The 17,112-nt window shown below is 37.9% G+C and overlaps 1 long non-coding RNA gene across 1 annotated transcript in view; it reads right to left on the bottom strand.

Annotated features, from left to right (window-relative positions):
* Window positions 1-15,815, bottom strand: part of LOC121030301 (uncharacterized) — a 22,828-nt gene extending 7,013 nt beyond the window's left edge. The window contains exons 1-2 of the long non-coding RNA XR_005790164.1: window positions 15,702-15,815; window positions 4,689-4,692 (exon numbers count right to left, since the gene is read on the bottom strand). This is a non-coding gene — a long non-coding RNA (uncharacterized LOC121030301). The remainder of the gene's footprint in view (window positions 1-4,688; window positions 4,693-15,701) is intronic.
* Window positions 15,816-17,112: the final 1,297 nt, after the last annotated feature.

Raw genomic sequence — 17,112 nt, 5'->3', positions numbered from 1 at the left:
AACGTTGAAAAAAAAAATTAAAAAAAAAAAGAAAAAAAAAAAGAAAAGGACTTGCCCTTGATCTACAATGCTATTGTTGCATCAAATCATAATCATTTTTTTAAACTTTTGTTTAATGTTTATTTTTGAGAGAGAGAAAGAGAGACAGAAACAGAGCATAAGTGAGGGAGGGGCAGAGAGAGAGAGGGGGACACAGAATTTGAAGCAGGCTCCAGGTTCTGAGCTGTCAGCACAGAGCCTGACAAGGGGCTCGAACCCAGAAACCATGATCTAACCTGAATCAGATCATGACCTGAATCAAAGTCAGATGCTTAACCGACTGAGCCACCCAGGCGCCCCTAAACCGTTTTATTTGAGAGAGAGAGAGAGAACAGGGAAGAGGGTGAGAGGAACAGAAAGAGAGAGAGAAAAAAAAAAGAATCTCAAGTAGGATCCATGCTCAGCGTGGAGCCTGATACAGGGCTCAATCCCACAACACTGGGATTATGACTTGAGCCTAAATCAAGAGTCAAATGGTCAACCAACTGAGCCACCCAGGCACCCCCAAATCATAGTCACTTTCATATCAGCGTATTTGGGGAGGAGACACTGCTAGGAAATATTATGGTGAACACACACATTTTATTTTCTAACTAATAACAATATTTTATTTTTCTAATAATATTTTTTAAATCATATGCTGTTTCTTTGTTTAGCATCACAAAGTAAGTTTTCTTCACGTTGAAAGTATAAAGATTCTTTTAACTTACTTTTGGGCCTTGGCAAATATGCATATTTAATATCACGGGTACATATTGCTCTTTATAACATTATTTTAATCATTTGGCACCATTCAGATGGTTAATATAATTTCAAAAGACAGCAAAGAGTACCACAGTACTGTTAGCATTTTTTATTTAAATGAATACATAGATTTGTTTTTCTTTTAATTGACTTTAGCATCGCGGGAATTAAACAACTTTTCTTGAAAAAAAGAGTGAACCAGAGAGTGAGCGACAAGCTTTTGACAGATACATTTTAATGACTTAAAATGATGGGTCACATCAGCCTGCTTGTTTCAAAATTTCTCTGATCGGTTCTGAGATAGTCATCAGTTTTAACGGCCTCAGATTTCTCAATGTCGAAACGAAATTCAGTTTTGTCTACTCGTAGGTTTATCCTTTTTGGGTTGGTTCGGTAATGTAATAGGCTATTGCTTTACAAGAAGGTAACTAAATACTGTAATTCTTCCAATGATGAATATCTATTTCACTTTTGGTCAATATATACTTTACAGATCTAGTCCTTCTCTACTGCTTATATAGAATCCTTTTGTTTCAAAGATGCCAGATGTGGGTTAATGGATGTCAGAAATATAAAACAAGAAAGAGAAAAGTGTATTGCTTCCCATTGTTTGTATAAAATCTGTTGCACACACATGTAGTTTTTTTTTAATTTTTTTTAACGTTTATTTTATTTTTGAAACAGAGAGAGACAGACCATGAACGGGGGAGGGTCAGAGAGAGGGAGACACAGAATCCGAAACAGGCTCCAGGCTCTGAGCTGTCAGCACAGAGCCCGACGCGGGGCTCGAACTCACAGACCGCGAGATCATGACCTGAGCTGGGGTTGGCTACTTAACCGACTGAGCCACCCAGGCGCCCCCCTTTTTTTTTTTTTTTTTAATTTTTTTTTTAACACACACACATGTAGTTTTAAGGAATGGTGTGGCTCAGCATACACACACTCGGGTAAATTTATTTCTCCAGCCAAAAGGGTGTGTGAGTCCAGATGGGGACCCTAAATTATTTGAGCAGGTTTGACAACAGAGCTCGAAACAACAGCTACCTGCCCTGGATTGGTGTGGTCATTCTCCCAGAAAAAAGTCCCATAGAATCTAAATCACTTCCAGTGAATCTGTAGCTAAGAGCCTCAGGAGAAAGCGTTGTTCTGCTCCAACAGAAGCAGGAAAATATATTCATATTGCTTTGCAAGAGGCTGTTTCTATTTTTCCGACTTTATTGCTTTTTAAATTATGAATGCAATAATGTTCATTATAATAAATCCCAACAATACAGAATAAAACATTACAAAATTTCCTCCTCTTCCTCTTACTGTCTCCTTCCCCAAGGATGATCATTGTTGGGTGTCTTTTGAGATTTTAGTGTATACAAATATTCTCAATGTGTGAAAATTCCCACACACATTGAATGGACTATATCATATATAACCATCAAGTTTATCACATAGAGGTGTAACAACATTCTTCAGCATAGCAACAGAGTATTTTATTCTGTGGGCATGCTATCATTTTTCCAACAATTCCCTATTAAAGGTTGTATAGGTTGATTCATTTTCTATTTGCCTGTAATAAAAATGCTTTTATAAATATATCTATATTGGGGCACCTCTGTGGCTCAGTTAGTTGAGTGCCTGACTCTTGATGTTGGCTCAGGTCATGGTCCCAGCATCGTGGGATCAAGTCCGGCATTGGGCTCTGCACTGAGTATGGAACCTGCTTGGGATTCTCTGTCTCTGTCTTTCTTTCTTTCTCTCTCTCTCCTCCCAGTCTTCTCTAAAATAAATAGATAAATAAATAAATAAATAAATACTTCTGTATAGAAATCTTTGCAAGTATGTATTATATTCTTGTAGGATTCTTAGAGGTAAACTCATTGCCACAAAAACTTATGTATTTAATATTTTGATAGATAACACTTAACTGTTGACAAAAAACAAGATTGTGTTTTTTGATATCCTCACCAAGTGTATGCGTGATTCTTTAGTTTCACAAATTCCAGTTATTATCATTATATTTTTTAAATTTTATTTTGTACACTTTGATATTTAATCACCTAGAATTTATTTCATGTATCATGTGAAGTGGAACTCAAACATAGCTTTTTTTCCAAGTGAGTATAAAGGCTCAGAATCATTTATGCATTGCTTATCCTTTCTCTAGCAATTTTACTATAAACTGTATTCTCAAATGTAATTCATGTGTCACTTAAGATTCTTAGATGCAAACAGCAAAATCTGCATAAAAGGAATTTGTTTCAGGATGTTATGTAGCTCACAGAGTCATTCAATTGCTAGAAAAACAGATTAGAACCAAACTTCTAGGACACTTCCTGAACCCACTGTGCTTGACCAGCCCAGACAGCAGCCATCACTCAAGCCATAAAAAAATGGAAGGCTGTTGATTCACATAGGTCGGACTGACACTAAGTCTCACATAGGTGCATTTTATTGTAGGAAGCTGGTCCACCTGTCTGTCCCCTAGCTTTTGCACAGGCTAGAAATACCAGATTTCAGTACATCTAAGAAGCTATCAATTATGAAGTACATGATTATTTTATGTACCACTAACGAAAAGAAAACGCTGACCACTGAACTCTGATATAATGCTTTCACTTAGAATTTTAAATTTATAATTATTATTTTTAAAGTAAACTGTATCCACAACGTGAGGCTCAAAGTCACGACCTCAAGATCAAAAGCACATGTTCTACTGACAGAGGCAGTCAGGTGCTCCTAACTGGTAACTATTGAAAAGGACAGTACTTTGAATTTATTCAGACAGATTTGTATTACGTGTTCTTATGTATATGTAAAAAGGATATTATAGGCAAAGCAATTTGTTTAAGCCATTCTAAAACTTTATTGAAGGAATCAGCCCAGTTCTTATTTCGAATGAAGGAATCAGCCTAGTTCTGATTTCAAATAGGGGAACAGAGGCAAGCAAACTCCATAAGGAACTTTCTCAGACTGTAGATAGAAGCCTCGAGAGAGATTAGGAGGCACACCAATCCATCCAGAGTCAGACTTGAAAACGGGATTCGATTTAAGTAGGGAAGGAGCAAAAAGTTCCTTGCTCTTTTACCCACTTTCCCGATCATTCTATTAGAAAAGGCTTACATAGTGGCAATACTTCATTATGTGTTGCTCTATTTGGAACATGGAAAGAGTGTGGGGCGCCTGGGTGGCTCAGTGGGTTAAGTATCTGACTTTGGCTCAGGTCATGATCTTGGCGGTTTGAGGGTTCGAGCCCCATGTAGGGCTCTGTGCTGACAGCTCAGAGACTGGAACCTGCCTCGTTTTCTGTGTCTCCTCCGCTCTCTGCCCCACCCCTGCTAACGCTCTCTCTTTCCCTCTCAAAAATAAACTTTTGAAAAAACTTAAAAGAAAAAAAAAGAATGTGGAAAGAGTGTTTTCCATCCTTTGGGTATATATCCAGAAGTCTAGTTTAGGAATACCATTCTTAAGAAGGCAGTCCTCTTTGACTCAGACTACCTCCTAAAACAGAAAGTACAGAATTTCACATTTATAATCTCTTACCGAGAGGATAGTATCAGAATAAAAAGAGTTGTAAAAAAGGCTACAGAATATATGTATGCAAATGAAAAGAAAATGCTCCAGAAGGAAATCTATCAAATAAATAGCAGTGAATACCTCTGGGGATGATACTGAGATGAGGGAAAGATGGAGAAAGTTTGATAAGACACTTCATTTTTTTTATATTTAGTTCCTGTTAAGATTTGTTTTTAACAAGAAAGAAGGATACATGGAATCCCTATGTAGGTAAAATGTTAATTAACATTTCTATAAGGATATAGATTAATATTATCAAAAGATGTCAGCTGGGTCCTTCCTGCCCAATGAAATCTAGGATTGCCGTAAAACTCTACTTCCTTGGCCTGCGAAATTACCAATCTCCGGATTCCAAGAATTAACTTTTTCATGTTTTTTGGGGGGCTTCTTCTTCCATCCTTAGGTGCTTTGTGTTATAGTAGATGGGCTGAGGTGTATAGCCCGACAATCTCGAGGTTTCTGCAAAGATCCAGTCATATGAAAGCTATGAGGGCAATGCAGACCTTTATAAAGGCCTTGCGTGGAAGTGAGGGAGGACCCAATGCTACACAAGCTAACATGCTTGTTTACATTTGTTTTCCGAAGATGCGTTTCACCGCCTTCCCACCCTCCAGCATTCCCTTTCCCTTTCTTCTTCCACGTAGTGCCGAGGATCCTTGGGTTCTTTCTTTTCCCTCCCAATTTTCTTTTTTTTTTTTTTTTTAATTTTTTTTTTCAACGTTTATTTATTTTGGGGACAGAGAGAGACAGAGCATGAACGGGGGAGGGGCAGAGAGAGAGGGAAACACAGAATCGGAAACAGGCTCCAGGCTCCGAGCCATCAGCCCAGAGCCTGACGCGGGGCTCGAACTCACGGACCGCGAGATCGTGACCTGGCTGAAGTCGGACGCTTAACCGACTGCGCCACCCAGGCGCCCCTTCCCTCCCAATTTTCAATTTCTATCTTTCTATTTGCCTTATTTAGCTCTGAATGCCAATTTTCACTAAACATTTCAAGGTGCCTCTGAAGAATACAGCGATGATTTTAGAGAGAAGTTCTTGTTATAGGAGCCAATTATTATTATCTCTCATGTTATGCCTTCCTCCCTTGAAAGAAAAAAAATTGTAATTCTTAAAACTTTTCTGATTCAGGGCCCATTGCCTTTCTTTGTACTTGGAATTTTCTTGTCGGTGCCTTCTGCCTAACAGAGAGAGGATCTCTTGTCTTCTTGAAGATTAACCACACTGGCCTCTACTCCACCCTGTTCGGGAAGGGGCTTTGCTTCTCATTATTTCTGCATCTGGGCTGAGTCATACTTGCATGAACTTCAGTTCCCCGATTGGTTCCAGTCCTGCCGAGACGATTCTGTTTTGTTCTGTAGGGAATGCTGAAGTCATTTTCCTCTCTGCCTCATCCCAAATTATCTCCATTTACTATGATAATTTATGGAGACACTCAGGGCTTTTCGATACTGTGTGGTTCCCTAAAATATTCTGCACCAAACTGCTTCTGCAGTGACTTGCAGTGAAAAACCAGATTTTTCAAACTAAGTTCAATAGCACTTGCTTGTAGGGCTCATTTCAGTCATCTCTGATTTGAAAGTATATGCAGAGGGATTCTCAGATATGCATAATCTGCAATTGCAAAAAAAATCTTGGACGAAAACCAAATATCAGTCAATACTGGAATGAATATATGTATTTCATTGGAATATGCAGTGAGATACCATTGGCAACAAAGAGTCAATTATTCAGAGCTATATGTGACAAATCATATAAATCTCATGATCATAATATTGAGTGGAAAGCAAATTATATGGGAATAGTCATAGTTTAATTCCATTTATATAATGTTCAAAAGCACACAAGTTCAAGCAAAATAAAAACATATAACATTATAAATATAGGTGGTAAAACTATAAATAAAAGTAGGGGCATAATATCCCCCATATTCAGATTTGGGATACTGTTATCTCTGAAAGGAGGTAAATAGGTAGGATTGGAGAGGCTTACTCAGAGGCCTTCAAAAACATTCTTAATAATTTACTTTTTAAACTTGATGGTAGTCAGATAGAGGTTTTTGTCTATTCTTCATGCCTTACATTAAATTATAAGTGCTTTGTATACACATATATATCAATATTTATATCTAACATGTATATCATCCATATATATATATCTAAAATAATAACTTAAAACTCTTGTGCTGTATTAGTCTAATTCTAAGATTGGTTTTAATTTTTGAAATATATCATTTGGAATATGTTTAGGAACTAGGGTTCACTACAACTCAGAGGTGACAAAGCAAGAGGATCAAGAGAAGTAGCCAGTACTGGCAAAAGAAACCAACTATACTGCCATTTCCTGTGAAATAACCTGTGTTTCTGTAATTTTAGAAAGAGAAACTATTTTGTTAGTGAAAAATGCTAGTTGTAGCTTATTACAACAGGCCTAGACCTGTTGTACCTTGACCCTGAGGAATTCCTCAGAGATTAGGCACATGGCCCCTTGAAACACCCCAGAGACTGAACTCCAAGAAGAACAGGTGTGAGTGATGTGAGATAACGTCAGGTAGAGTTTCATCCTGGAGATTTCTGTGAAGCAGGAAGAAGACATTTTACAATATCTTCCTCGGTTTTCTAGGGCAACCAAGCCTGATAATTAAGAACAACTGTCTGAGGGGAAACTGGCAGCTAATGAAAAGGACTGGAAACAAAGCTCTGTAACCTTAAAGTAAATTCTCAGATTGTATCTCTCAGGAGAGGCACCTTGGCACTAATATGTGCTCCCATGGGTGCCCCAGCGGCATCAACCACTAGGAACTAAATGCTGCCACCCAGAAAAGACACAGCCCTTTTACACACACTCTATTTGCAATAGCAACTCAACAGCAATACCTGACTTTAGGAGAGCAGGTGGGCAGTTCTCCAGGAGTACAGAAGTATTTGCATGCGCACACACAGCAGTCACGCCTACTGCCCCGAACAGGAACCAAAGACCGTTTCATTGGAAGTTCTAATTTATCTATATGTGAATGTTTCTCTAGGAAAAAATAATTATATGATCCCCAAACTAACCAGTTTCAGCAAAAACATCAACTGCCAACCCCAGAAACTTGAGAAATCTCTTGTTCAATATGTCTGCCTTCATTTACTCACTGGAAGAGATTAAATTAATGTAAAACTAATGGGAAAAGGGAACATATTTATTATATGAGCATTCATCACCCAGCTTCCAGGGAGTTTATGACCCTGAACAGCACATAGCAAAATAGAGCTTTTGCCCTTTCGAGAGCTTCCCCTTGGAGGAAAAGATAAACCTCCCACGCATCATTTCAACAGACTCTTCATAGATCACAAGCTACTTCGGTTAAAAGAAATAAGGAAAATATGTTAGGAAAGAGAAAAATGGGTCAGAAATGGAAGAATATTATTTAAAATGGAAGGGCAATGGATTAATTTTGAACAGTTTTGCCTAAACTGCTTATCCATCCTTTCTGTAGTTAGACATGGTAATCAGTTTGTTGTTGTTGTTGTTTTTTTAAATTAAACAGTTGTCAATCTTCCAAATAAAAATTGTGGCTCTCTTACTGCTGTGATAAAAATTAGGGGATCATTTAGCTGCAAGGGATATTCGATTCCATTTTATACTTGTCTCTGCCTTTGAGAAACTCCACCTTAGAACAGGCCAAGTCAGAAAAGTTTTAAAGTCATGCTTTGTATATTTTTCTCTATCTTTACCAGCCATTTTTTTTCTTCAAGCATTTAAATGTCCTTGGCTATCAAGAAGGTGAAATCTCATTACTCTGAATCAGCAATTCTCAAAGATTTGTAGGCTTAAGGTCCTCATAGGATTGTTGTTTAAAAAAAAATCATATATTTCTAGATGTTATCTCTGAAGATACTGACTCAGAAGATCTCAAGTAAGGCCCAACGACCTCCATTTTAAACCAGAGCCCCCGTTGGTTCTGTTGTCAAAGATCTGAATACAACCTTTTGAGAAACACAGTTATAAAGTGATGGACAACATAGATCAATTCATTCAGGTATGTTGACAAAACCTGCAATAAACGGATGACCAGGAGACTGGCTGGTTACTATTCATGATGGCACCCCAAGGAAGTTGTGTGTTTCTATGGTACTGATTCTTTATGGAAACTTTGGCATTTGTTGTCCTGTGACCTCCATCAGTCTAGTAGTGAACTCCACCAGTAACAAGACACTAATACAGTCCCTGTGGAAAGCAACATAAACAGACGTTGGCACTGACCTCAGGAGCTTATACTCTTATGAGAGTAAATCCATGCAGACCAGTTACAAAGGAGAAATAGATGCAAGGAGGTGGCTTTTGACTGGGCCTTGAAGGAAAAGTATTATCTTAGCAGGCATCTAAGTGAATTGAATACATTCACATTAGTGGGGACAGTATGGACCTAGGCTCAGATGGAGAGACACTCAATTATATGTTAGGAAATGACTAGTGATCCAGGTTGGCCATATGTCATGATGTGATAATTCTCTAAGTGATTTGTTTGCAGTCTAAAACTTTTTAAATAAACAATTTTTTTTGGTGGGGGGGGTGGGAATAAAGAAGAGAGGGGAAAACAGTTGACATAATAATTTTCCCCTGATGGTCACTATAATAATCTGTACCATTTAATCTCAGTTTATTCTCAGGTTAATTCTTTAGTGAAAGGCCAAGAAATTAAAATCCTCCAGCAGTGGGGAAGGGGAAGAGGGAGAGGAGCTGAATGGAATGAATAACCAGATGACACCCATGTGCTTGAAAAGAACATTCCCCAACTGCTGGGGTTATTGTGATCCTTCCTATTGGATTAAGCTTGGCATAAAAAAGCTACTTAGGAATTGGCAGCCACACAAAGGAAGGCAAGAAGGAGATAGACATGATTTTAAAACACAGTTCAAAAAGCTCCCAAGAAATTACTTAATGTACTCAAGGAAGTATAATATGTGATTTGCCTAAGAATAGTATATAAATGCCATTTCCGATTGTGATAATATGTAATGTTATGTTCAAAGCCCATACTTTGCTCGTAATTAAAAAGGCTCTTAGAGAAATGAGAATCAGTTTGCCTGAGGAATTTATTCCATCACATATATGCTTATTCCATGAGATGCCCCATCTCTAATAAGAACAGTTATCACACATCACTCTCATTTTTGATTGATTTTTGACACTATTTTTTAAAGGATTTCTGAAATCAGAAGATGAATAAACTTTCCTTTTGCCAAAGCAGGCTGCATTGTAGTAGGTTCCAGAGAAATCCACTTAAAGTGCTTTGGTCAGAAGAATGTTTCTCCAAACTGAGAGGATGAACTCTGAGAAATATCAAATAAATTTGAATTGGTCTTATTTATGTAACACAATTATCTCTGAGTGTAGATAACATAATCTCACATATTAATAATCATGGATCTGTGCCATGGCATCATATTGGAGTCTGGGGTAAGTTATGTTTGTTTGTAAGCTCCACAAATTACCTAGTGTTTCTCCGATGAGAGATTATGGTAAACAAAATCGCAACTTTAGATTTTTTCCAAAAATTTAATAGAATTTATTACCCTCTACTAAAAAAAAAAAAAAAGATCTTTCAGAGCATCAAAAAAAGTTCCACATAATTTTCCAGAAATATGTCTATTGCAGTAAGTAAAACAATCACTAACATGGTAACAGATAGAAAGAGAGAACATGGGAATCTCTAACCTGAGTATTAAATAGCACCAGACTACAGGATATGGGAGTGGAATTTATCCTGAAAAGATATGTAGTAGATTGAAATGCTCTAGCAATGAGGATGTGCCCATTTTGAACATCTTTGTGTAGGATCACAATAACCCCCAGCAGTTGGGGAATGTTCTTTTCAAGCACATGGGTGTCATCTGATTCTCTCATTCCATTCTGTGTAGTTAGTTAACTGCAAGGTTGTGTAGCTGGAAAGAGAACCAGATCAATCTGTGCGCACTGAACAAACTGCTTGGCTTTGAGCCAATCGCCTAGCTTCTCTGGACCTCATTTTACTCATCTGAAAATAACGGGGTTAGACCAGAGGCTTGTTACTGAAAGCTTTGAAAATGCAGAACATCGGGTCTCAATCAGACCTACAGAATTACTAATTAACAAGACTTATGGATGATTCCTGTGTACCTCAAGTTTGGAAAGCACTGGCCCAGATATTCTTTATGTTACCCGAAATTGTACTTTTCTTTGACGGTCTCCTTCTCTACAAGTTCTCCTTTCTGCAAGAGAGGCAATAGGCTTAGGAAAAAGGTCAATGTTTTCCTGAGTTTGGGAATCAGACAAATTTGGGTTGGAATCCTGGCTCTAGAAGTTAGTTACTTTGTTACTCCAGGTAACTGACTTTGCTTTACTTAATCACAGCTTTCTCATCTTCAGTATTGCATACTAGTGTGTTCCTTGCATGGTTTCTCTGTTTGTTAATGTATGTCAAGCCTCTGACACATACAGGCTTAATGACTAGTAGCTGTAATTATTGCTATTATTCCTATCATTTTTTAGACCCTGAATTGTTCTCCTTAACTCCTATTAGCTAAAGGATAAGTATAGATACTTACTTAAGAGGATATTGTTCATGGAAGGGCATAGTCAAAATGGCCATCAGCTCTTTTCTCTTCTCAGTGTCTCTGGACTGTGACAGGACTCTGGATAAACATCCCCACCCTGCCATTCATACTACAATTGCAGAGAAGAGTGATGTTAGCTCCTATGATCAAAGGCTTTTTACTGTGGCAGGCCCTAGACCCACTTCCTCTAATGCTCATAAGGAAGTTAGAAGTTTCCTGTCCCAGAAATATTGCCGATCTCTGACTTAAGTTTTGGAAAATACCAACCATGACATATTGTCATATGCTGGATGAGCTGACAGAGGAGTCCAAATATCCTTAGTGCATGCACATACACGCCCATTTTGGGAAGAAATTGTCCCCAAAGGGTCTTTCCCAATCTTGGCAGTCATTGCTAGTGCAATTTATTTTGTCAGAAGGAGGTATCCAGCCGCTGCCCAGGTCATAGCAAATTTTATCTGGACTATTGTCTGACCCCAATACAGGCTAGTTCCTAACATCTGTCATCTTGCATCAAGAAACAAAGGCCCACAGGGGCACCCGGCTGGCTCTGTTGATAGACTATCCCACTCTCGATCTCAGGGTCATGAGCTCAAGCCCCACTTTGGGCATGGAGCCTCCTTAAAAAAATAAGAAATGAAAAAGAAACAGAGGCCCACATACCATATCTCTAAACCAAAGTTATAGATTGAAACTTAGAGTCGTCATTCTTCATTTATTATTTATTTATCCCTTTTATTGAAATATTTGATCATTCATTTATCTCTTTACTTGAAGTATAGCTGGCACACAATTTTACATTAGCTTCAGGTGTCCAGCATTTGTGACTGGAAAAGTCTATATGTTATTCTCTGCTCCCCACAAGTGTAGCTCCCATCTGTCACCCTACAATGCCATTACAGCACCACTGACTACACCTACTATGTTGTACCTTTTATCCCTGTGAAAGTCAGCATTATTTAGATAAGTCTGGGAGTTTTGTTTTAAGTCTGGAATTTTTATGTTAATTTTTAAAATTTAATTAAATTATTAAATTACTTTTATAAAGAATATAATTATCTACCATTCTAGTATTCAATATCTTCTTAGTTGCCCAGGAGAAAATTAGTATTGCACTAATGTCTATGTTTCTTTCTCTAAAGTTAATGTGTGTATATATATATGTATATATATGTATGTAATATACATATATATACTTGCATATGTAAGGCTATATCACATCGCAGTAACCATTTGCAACTGTTGCAAACACCCCACTGGTTCATGAGTTTCCACAAATTGAGATATAAAGGGAAGCAATGAAAAGGACCATCTTTATTCCTCGGAAACAACACTTAATTATACAAGAATCAGAAGCATAATACCTGAGAAGAAGGTAGCAAGAAGTTACTTCATTAGTCTTTTCAGTTACGTGAAGGCTTTACCTACTCAGCTTTCCCCCACATTCTGAAGCAGTATATTTTTCCAAAGTAGGCAGCAGAGGTAAAACCCTCAAACCTTCATGACTTCCGTCTGCATGTGCTTTTCTTTTGAGAATGTGGAGCAAAAGATGTTGGGTAGCTATTCTCTGGAGCTTGAAGGGCGTTCCTCAAGAGAGAGGATGTGTGGGTTACAGATCATCTGTGACAAGTGACCCAAGAATCTTTGTGCTCTTTAAGACACTTATTATTTTTCACCTGTCTGTTAAGAAGAAACCTTTTCTAAATGGAGGGGGTGGTGTAGGATCCCCTCTAGCTTGGGGGTTCGGGGCAGCAGGTTTCTTCAGCTGATCACACAGGGATAGTTGGCCAAAACTGCCCAATAGAACTCTAGCACACCAGATGATATCCTAGCCACCCCAAGCAAACTCTTCCCTTTGGGAAATGGGTGGTTATGTGGCTAGCATTTCTGTCTTAAAACTTGTCAAGCCAGTTTTCTGTGTGTTTATGAAGACTCTTCTACCTCATGAAATTTGGATAACTGAATCTGAGTTGATGGGTTGCCAACTGATTTCTGCTCTTACCTCATGCACTGTCATCCTTGCAATAAATATACATTGTTGTAGATAGTCTGGGATTTTTATGTCTTGAGACCCTGGGTGACTTAAACAGTACATTTAGTACATATTCTTCACTTAATTTTTTTCGAATGTTTATTAATTTTTGACAGCAAGAGAGAGAGAGAGAGAGAGAGACAGAGCACACGCAGCGTAGGGGCAGAGAGAAAGGGAGACACAGATCCGAAGCAGGCTCCAGGCTCTGAGCTGTCAGCACAGAGCCTGACGCAGGGCTCGAACCTACCATGAAATCATGACCTGAGCCAAAGTCAGATGCTTAACCAACTGAGCTGTCAGCACAGAGCCTGACGCAGGGCTCGAACCCACCATGAGATCATGACCTGAGCCAAAGTCAGATGCTTAACCAACTGAGCCACCCTCAAACAGCTTCACTTTAAAGCTATGTTATCTTGTATAAGCCTTTAATATACCAGAGCTTCAATTATCTACTACCATAAAGTAAAGAAAATTACATTTGTCATTTAGGGTTGCTTCAAAGATGACCTATGTTCATATGCTTAGAAGGTGCTCAGTTAATTAAATGTGAATGTAAATCAAAAAGAGGTCTGAAACCTAGAAATATTTCTATCAGTAATACGTCTACAATTTCTAGCAAGGTAGTTGAGGTGTTATTTTCTCTCCCACAGTGTTGTGTTTTGTTTTGGTCAAATGAGTGTCCCTACAATGAAGCTAATAGCTCACCCTCATTTGGAGAGTGACTGGTTCCTTATATCAGTCACAGGTTTCGGAAAGAGGCAGCAGGAAGCTAGGGCGGGTTGCTGAGTCAGGCTCCTACCTGAGGACTGCCAAGGTGGGTTAAACCTGCAGGTCTTCCGAGGCTCAGAGGAAATGAACTTTTAGTCGGAAGGAGCCCTAGGGCACAAGTAAAATGTCATTTGCTACATTTCTGGGACGTATTGCATAGAAAACAGCTGAAACATTTCTTTTCTCCAGCAGGTGCTCACTCCCGTTTTGTTTTCACTTTGCTGAATCCAATCACTGGTGGAGTCTATTGTTCCTACCAAAACCTTCATGCTTAGATTTCCTTAAAGCTACTTCTTGTATTATGACCTTTCAAGTTTTTTAGAAATATTTTGTAACGTTCAGAGTCACTTTGCAGATTTGCTATCTGACATCTGATATTGGATAACAATGGGAAATGCAGGATAAAAAGCATGAAATGCCTGCATTTAAATATGGCTGTCTAATTAGTCAGATATATTGTGTTTTATCCTTCATCTGTTTCCTAAAGGATTCAGGGACTAATTGCATTATTATGCATCCAAAATAAACATTTGAAATAAACATGTTTAAAGTCAGACCAAAATCTATGGCAAAACAGAATAAATGCTGAATCAGAAGCTTTGGATTAGTTAGCTAGTCTTACAGAATTCACAATTTAAATCTGAGGCGCAGAATCCACGAGCAGAATGTGTTCACATTGAACGAAATAGCCATCATACTCATTATGTGAAAAAACGTCCAGATTCACCTGAAGATACAAACCTATTCTAAGTATGCATCCTGCCCTCCAGGAGACCACATGCTCCCGTGTCATTTATCTTTCTAATCCTAACATTCAGCATAAAGCCTGTTCACAGTAGACCCTCACAAGAGCTTGTAAAATGAATTAATGTATTGCATGGATCCCAGTAACATGGTAAATATGAAACACAATAAAAATGTGGTTAAAGTTTTGCAAGAGATTCTAAATATAAAATTGGAGCACAGTTCTTCAAGTTTTCTGTGCAAGGCTATTCTTTAATTTTGTTCCCCTAGTTCCACCATTGTATTCGTTGATTTACCTTGGATGTATACATACGCTTATACAATATGCAGTGTCATTTTGCATTTGTGTATTTTCAATACATATGAGTGGTATGTCGCTCTGGACCTTATCAATTGTTTTTGCTTGACACTACTCATTTTGGTGTATGTGTGTTAATTGGTTTTTAATTGGAGAGTATTTAGTAATAGTTACACTTCTACCTGCCGGGCATGGTGCTTTCCATTTCTCTACACACTTTCCAGCATTTGATTTTAAACTCCGTTAAACAACGTTCTGATTTTAAACTTCGGCTCATATGATGTGTTAAGAGTATCATCTTGGGAGTCTGGGTGGCTCAGTCGGTTAAGCATTTGACTCTTGATTTTAGCTCAGGTCATGATCTCACGGTTCATGAGACTGAGCCCTGTGTCAGGCTCTGTTCTATTAGTGCGGAGCCTGCTTGGGATTCTCTCTCTCTCTTTCTGCCCCTCCCCTACTTGTGCTCTCCCCCTGTCTCAAAATAAATAAAGCTTAAAACAAAATAATAACAAAAAACAAAACAAAAAAGAGTATTGTCTTGTTTTAATATGCATTTCTCCAATTATTGCATGAAACAATATTACTTTACCTACTTGTTAGCAGATTTCCCATTTTGTCTGTTTGTTAGATCATTGGATCATTTTTTTCTATCAATTCATTTCTTTTTGATTTTTAGGAATTCCATGTATAGTCTGTATATTGATCCTCAATCAGTTTTAGATATCACAAATATCTTTTCCCAGTCTGTCATTATCAGTTAATTTTTTAATATTTTTTAAAAATTTATTTTATTTATTATTGAAGTATGGTTGACATACAATGTCATATTAGTTTCAGGTGTACAACATAGTGATTCCACAATTCTACACATTACTCAGTGCTCACCACGGTGCATGTAGTTACCGCCTGTCACCACCCGTCACTGTACAATGTTATTACAGTGTTATTGACTATATCCCCTATGCTGTACTTTTCATCTTGTGACTTATTTATTTTATAACTGGAAATTTATACCTCTTAATCCCCTTCACCTTTGCCCATTCCTTCACCAACTTCCCCTCTGACTCCACCAGTTTTTTCTCTGTATTTAAAAGTCTGTTTGTTTGGTTTTATTCGTTCATTTGTTTTGTTGTTTTAGATTTCACATGTAAGTGAAATCATGCTATTTGTCTTTCTCTGACTTCTTTCACTTAGCATAATATTCTCTAGGTCCATCCATGTTTTTACAAATGGCAAGATTTCATTCTTTTTTATGACTAATATTCCCTCCCTCCCTCTCTCTCTCTTTCTCTCTCTCTCTCCCCCTCTGTGTGTGTGTGTGTGTGTGTGTGTGTGTGTGTGTTTGTATCACGTCTTCTTTATCCATTCATCTAAAGATGGACACTTGAGTTGCTTTCATACCTTGACTATTGTAAATAATACTGCAAAAACATAAGGCTGCATTTATCTTTTTGAATCAGTGTTTTCTTTTTTTCAACTTTTTAAAGTTTATTTATTTATTCTGAGAAAGAGAGAGAATGTGAGCAGGAGAGGGACAGAGAGAGAGGGAAAGAGAATCCCAGGCAGGCTCTGTACTGACAGTGCGTAGCCCAGTGCAGGGCTCCAACTCATGAACCCATGAGATCATAACCTGAGCTGAGACCAAGAGTTGGATGCTTAACTGACTGGGTCACCCAGGCACCCCTGAATCAGTGTTTTCATTTTCTTTGTGTAAATACCCAATAGTGGAATTACTGAATCATGCGCTATTTCTATTTTTAATTTATTGAGGAAACTAAACCGGTTTTCACGGTGGTTGCAGCAATTTACATTTCCACCAATAGAGCATGAGGGTTCCTTTTCTCTCCACATCCTTGCTAACATTTATATTTCTTGTCTTTTTGATACTAGCCATTCTGACTGGTGTGATATGATATCTCATTGTAGTTTTGATTTGTATTTCCCTGATGATGAGTGATGCTGAACATCTTTTCATGTGTCTGTTGGCTATCTGTATGTCTTCTTTGGAAAACATATCTATTCAGGTCCTCTACCCACTCTTTAATCCGACTTTTTTTTTTTTTTGGTTTTGAGTTGTATAATATCTTTGTATATTTTGAATACTAACTCCTTATCAGATATATCACTCGCAAATATCTTCTTCCACTAAGTAGGTTGCTGTTTCATTTTATTGATGGTTTCCTTTGCTTTGCAAAAGCTTTTTATTTTGGTGTGGTCCCAGAAGTTTATTGTTGCTTTTGTTTCCCTTGCCTGAAGAGATAGATCTATAAATATGTTGTTAAGGCTGATGTCCAATAGTGATGTCACACTATTTTATTTTATTTATCAATAATGTCACA

The sequence above is a fragment of the Herpailurus yagouaroundi genome, unplaced genomic scaffold (genome assembly GCF_014898765.1).
Source record: "Herpailurus yagouaroundi ecotype Mexico unplaced genomic scaffold, PumYag 140, whole genome shotgun sequence".
Classification (NCBI taxonomy): Eukaryota; Metazoa; Chordata; class Mammalia; order Carnivora; family Felidae; genus Herpailurus; species Herpailurus yagouaroundi.
The sequence above is the reverse complement of the archived record's forward strand: the minus strand, read 5'-3'. Positions and strand labels throughout refer to the sequence as shown.